We start from the raw sequence: 6000 nt of genomic DNA on the forward strand, positions 1-6000 counted from the left end.
TCATCAGATGAGTAGTTTGCGAATAATTTCTCCCACTCTGCACATTGTCTTTTCACTTTGTTTATTGTTCCCTTCATTCTGCAGAAGCTTTTAAACTTGATTTGACCCCACTTGTCCATATCCAAAAGACAGGCAATAACAAATGCTGGAGAGGATGTGGAGAAAAGTGAACACTGGTACACTGGGGGAGTATAGATTAGTATAACCACTCTGAAGAATAGTTTGGAGCTTCCTCAAAAAACTAAAAATAGAGCTACCATATGATCCAGCAATACTATCCTTAGGTATATGATCAAAAGAAGGGAAATCAATGTATTGAAGAGACACCTGCACTCCCATATTAGCTGAAACACCATTCAAAATAGTCAAGATTTGGAAGCAATATAAGTGTCAATCAATAGATGAATGGATAAAGAAAGTGTGGTACTTACACAAAATGGAGTATTATTTAGCCATGGAAAAGCATGAGATCCTGTCATTTGCAACAACATGGATGGAACCAGAGATCATTATGTTAAGTGAAATAAGCCAGGTATAGAAAGACAAAGATCACATGTTCTCACTTATTTGTGAGAGCTAAAATTTAAAATGATTGAATTTGCATACATAGAGTATAGAGAGATGGTTACCAGAGGCTGGGAAGTGTAGTTGGGGTTGGTAGGGAAGATGAAGATAGCTAATGGGTTAAAAAAAAAAAAAAAAAAAAGAATGAATGAATAATACCTGGTATTTGATAGCAAAACTGGGTTACTATAGTCAAAATAATTTAATTGTACATTTTCAAATAACTAAAAGAATATAATTGGATTGTTTGTAACACAAAGGATAAATGCTTAAGGAGATGAATACTCCATTTACCCTGATGTGATTATTATATGCACTGCATGCCTCTCATCTGGATATCCAAGCAGAAGTTTGCTGCAGAGGTGGGGCCCTCATGAAGAACCTCTGCTAGGGCAGTATAGAAGAGAAATGTTGGGTTGGAGGCCCCAAACAGAGTCCCCACTGGGGCACTGCCTTGTAGAGCTATGAGAAGAGGGCTGCCATCCTCCATACTCCAGAATGGTAGATCCACCAACAGCTTGCATTATGCTCCTGGAAAAGCTGCAGACCCTCAACACTAGCCCCTGAAAGCAGCCAGGATGGGGGCTGTACCCTGCAAAACCACAGGGGAGGAGCTGCCCAAGGCTGTGGGAGCCCACCTCTTGTATCAGCATGACCTGGATGTGAGATATGAAGTCAAAGCAGATCATTCTGGAGCTTTAAGATTTAATGACTGCCCTTTGGGATTTCATACTTGCACGGAGTCTGTAGCCCTTTTGTTTTGGCCAATTTCTCCCATTTGGAACAGGTATATTTACCCACTGCCTGTACCCCCATTATATCTAGGAAGTAACTCACTTCCTTTTGATTTTACAGATTCATAAGTGGAAGGGCCTTGTCTCTGATGATACTTTGGACTGTGAACTTTTGAGTTAATACTGAAATGAGTTAAGACTTTGGGGGGCTGCTGGGAAGGCATGATTGGTTTTGAAATGTGAGAACATGAGATTCGGGAGGGTCCAGGGGCTGAATGATATGGTTTGGTTTTGTCCCCACCCAAATCTCACCTTGAATTGTAATAATCCCCATGTGTCAAGGGTGGGGCCAGGTGGAGATAACTGGATCATGGGGGCAGCTTCCCCCATACTGTACTCATGGTAGTGAATAAGTCTTATGAGTCTGATGGTTTTATAAATGGGACTTCCCCATACAAGCTCTCTCTTGCCTGCCACCATGTAAGATGTGACTTTACTCCTCATTTGCCTTCCACTATGATTATGAGGCCTCCCCAGCCATGTGGAACTGTGAGTTCATTAAACCTCTTTCCTTAATAAATTACCCAGTCTTGGGTATGTCTTTATTAGCAGCACTTGAACAGACAAACATACAAGCACATGTTTTTGTTTTTGTTTTTGTTTTTGTTTTGGGGGTGGGAGGTGGAGAGTTTTATTCACCAAAAAAAAAAAAAAAAATCCCAGAAACAGAATTTAAAGAGAAAAGCAGAAAATCCTTAAAAATATGTGTGTATTTATATATACGTATATATACGTGTGTGTGTGGGTGTGTATATGTGTGTGTAAAATATACATATACACACATATATGTGACTTGGCTTGGATATCAGCTTTTAATTATATATAATTGTATATATGTATATATATCCTATATATACATAGTACACTATATAATATATAGCGTGGATATTAGCTTTTAATTAAGCTGAGTTTTAACCTTAAAATTCTTTAAAACATCTTTTCAAGTATCTTATTGTCAGTTTTTAGCCAAGACAATCAGCTGATATTTATGGCCTTTGCACAAAATCCAGAACCATTCTAAAGACAGCTTAAATAAAGGAGGGTTTCACCAGCTAAAAATGGAGTACAACTCATATGTCTGTCCAGCCATCTTCTCTAGGGTCTCAGCTTCTCAGCCGTTCATCTACACACAAAGGCCCCAAAACCTTGTGTACCTCCCACAGATGGAAGAAGACAGGAAATGAAATACTGTCCAAGGAAGGGAAAAAGATTAGTAAAGAATTGGTATCCCAAGAGTCACACAAATATCAAACCAAGAGGGAGTAATTCCCTGAGCAGAAAGCTAACCTAAGCCACAATGGGAATTGTAATCAACAGACTACAAAATGAGCAGTGTCCACTGTGAATGTTGCATGGAATCCAAAGTGGCCTGCGTGAGTGTAACTTTGTTTTATCTCAGATTTTGCTCTTTAGTTGAAATAATTTTTAAGGTTTGCCATGACATTAATATGATTCTTTTAATACCAACTTCCTATTGTTTGGAATAAAGGATCTCTAAAATTTTATTTTATTTTATTTCTCATTTTTTAGGAGTCTAATTTAAGGAATGGATCTTTTGGCCATTGAATTTTCAATGATGTATTTAGTTCCAATAGCAACTCAATCCAACACCCTTTCTTAGACAAGAAGTGATTCCAAAGATCGAAGATTCCCCCATTTTCCCAGAAATAGGCTGAGATAGCGAAAGACTCTTTTTGCTATAGACAGTTAAAAATGGTGTTTGCCTCCTGTAACCCCCAAATTTGTTGGGGGCTATGAGTCACAGACCAGTTAATCTGTCACATTGGGTAGGCCCTTCTGGGATTAGACTTGCCCAGCACTAACCAGGCAGCACAGGTCAAGATGACAAAAGCTGCTTATGAGTGGCACTTCTTACGACAAGCTTGACACATTTGAAACAGAAAAAGTCTTGGATTCCCAGCCATTTTCAGACTGGCCATCTGACCTGACCCAGAAATCATGCCCCACGGATGGTGGGAACCAAGAGAGAAAGAGCTCACTTGATCACAGGTCGAGTTCTCAAGGACATAAACAAGAGGTGAGGGAACCTCAACCAGTACCCCTCTTTATGACAGAACACAGAAATACAAAGACAGACAAAAATATTTCTTGGAAGAAAGAGATCAAACAATATAAATATTCATATCACAAAATGCCAAAAAGTACTCTAGAGTTGCTATACCCCAAGACTAGTCACACAGGCCCCTTTTACCCAGTAATAAAAACCTTGCAGAGGAGAGAAACAGTAATTTTTACCATCTACTCTACTGGACTGACCAAAAGAGAGAGCAGGACCATAGCTGGTAAGAAATTCTTACCCCTTTTGCTGGCTTCTTAAGTTCCTGGGTCTTTTTACTGAGGCTTCCAGAAGAACAGAAAGACTTTGGTGATTTTGCCCAAGGCACCATAACTATGGAAGCCAAGGCCCTTGGTCCCCAAAAGGTTTGCTGAAAAATCACTGACATAAGGTAGATTGAGTAATAGGAGAAAATACATACGAATTTATTTAAAGTGTGCATGAGAGACTTCAGAATAAAGATCTTACCTCCCAATGAAGTGGAAAATTGTATATACCATCTTGAGGCTACAGAAAGAATGGGGGCTTGGATCCTTAAAAAAACATTATGGGAGGGGAGAGAAGAAGAATTCTGTTGAAAGAATTACTAGGGAGAATGAATGGATCCAGGAAAAGATATTAACTTATAAGTAGTAGTTCTCTTCGGAATTTTAATAATTCTTGGAGACCATCATTATACGTGTAAAAGGATCTGCTCAGGTGCAGTTACATTCTTGGTCTTTTCTGCAATAGGTAGTGAGATAACAAGGAGAGGAAGAAAAAACAATTATTCTGCTTGGTGGCTCTGGATCTTAGGCAGATAAAGGAGCCTTCATCTTCTGTGAGAGGGATGGTATGGAGGGAAGGTTGTCAGAGAGACCTTGAAACTTCTGCATTTCAGCATGTCTGTCATGAGCAGTGAAAGGTTAGAGATAACCAGTTCTACACATATTTATGTCTTTTGACAATGTCAGGCTTTTATTAACACTGTTTCAATCACAAAAGTCATGAGTTACAATGAGTTCTCACGGAGGTAACTCTCCTTAGTACTTCCCGTTCACTTAGTAGTCAGTACTGCAGACACACAGGCTCAGGCCACTCCACAAGTCTGTCAATATTGCAAACCATACATAATAGTATACTTAATCATGTGTAAATGTTATAGATTAAACATTCCACAACAAAAAAGTAATATTAAACATCAAAAGGAAAAAGAGGAGAAAGCATTAATGAACCGATCCGGGGGGGCAAAGCAGTAAAAGGAGTCCTGGTTTGGGCCTGAAAGTCCCTGGATATTGCAAGGAATAGTCTTTGATATGGCAGAGCCTTTGGTGGCAGATGCTGAGTTCTTAGCACAAGTTACTGGAAGGTGGTGTCAGTTAAGATGGCCTATCTGAGCTGCTGAAGGCATGCTCCTTTATGGTTAAAGAGTCCTCTGGTGAGAACTGATTGTGGAAGAGTGTGCTTGGTTTGTGTCCTTATCTGGTTAGATGCAGTCTTTATTTTTTTGATTATTAAGCAAAACATCTTACCCTTGTGGTTAGATGCAGTCTTTATTTTTTTGTTTATTAAGCAAAATATCTTACCCTTGAAGGCAAAGTGTCCTATGAAATATAAAATGGAAACTTTTTCTAAAATGGAGTTAGTTACATCAAGGGTGCTCTATAAACATAAAAATGGCATATTTTTGGGGATATTGGTTTCTGAGCTCTGATGAACTCTTCCTAGTTTTTATGACCTCCTGCAAAGGGGAAGGACTGGGAGAAGGTCAGAGAGATCTTACTTCTGCAGTCTTCTCAAGTGTCAAGGTGACGTATTTTGGAGTAGTGTGTCCTGAACCCGCATCATTAATCAATGAAGATAAACCTAATTTCCAAAGTAAATTTATGACTAGAATAAATTTGTCCCTTTTCAATTCTTTGCCTTTCCTTTGTACAATTCAGATACAGTGTCCAGATGTTTATAGCAAAGTTAGTCAAATAAGAAAGAGGGAAAACCAAAGGGAACTGATGGAATACTTGAACAAGGCAACTGGAGAAAAATATGCTATTTTCAGTCATGAAATAATAACACCTTTAAATGACTCCCCATGTCTCAGATGATGGGTTAAGGCCTTCTGAACTATTCATTCAACCCTTACAGCAGCCTCAAGAAGCCATGATTATTATTACTATTTTATAGATTAGAAAACAGCCTTAAAGGAGGTACATAATATATAATATATTGAATTTTGTTCAGAGTTTGTAAAGGTGAAGTCAGGACTAGAACCCAAGTCCCTCTGCCTGATTCTCCTGAAGTGACACTATGATAAGAAGCTACTCTGCACAAGGTCAAGAAACAAGGGCTAAATATTTAAAATATTTGGCATGCAGTGAGCTTATGTGTTTAGGTAGGGGTAAAAATAGTATCATTCTCATTTTCTCTTGATAAGGCTTTAGGTCATGGAAGCTTTAAATATAAATGCTTTGGGATTCAGTGGTACTGTATTTTCTCATTAAAAAAAGGATTGAATTTCAAGTCAAGGGATTTCTGGAAAGAGTCGTGCATGAGAGACAGCGTTAGTACTCTGGAGGTCCCGCCATATTG

The sequence above is a fragment of the Mandrillus leucophaeus genome, unplaced genomic scaffold (assembly GCF_000951045.1).
Source record: "Mandrillus leucophaeus isolate KB7577 unplaced genomic scaffold, Mleu.le_1.0 Scaffold1, whole genome shotgun sequence".
In the NCBI taxonomy this organism is placed as follows: Eukaryota; Metazoa; Chordata; class Mammalia; order Primates; family Cercopithecidae; genus Mandrillus; species Mandrillus leucophaeus.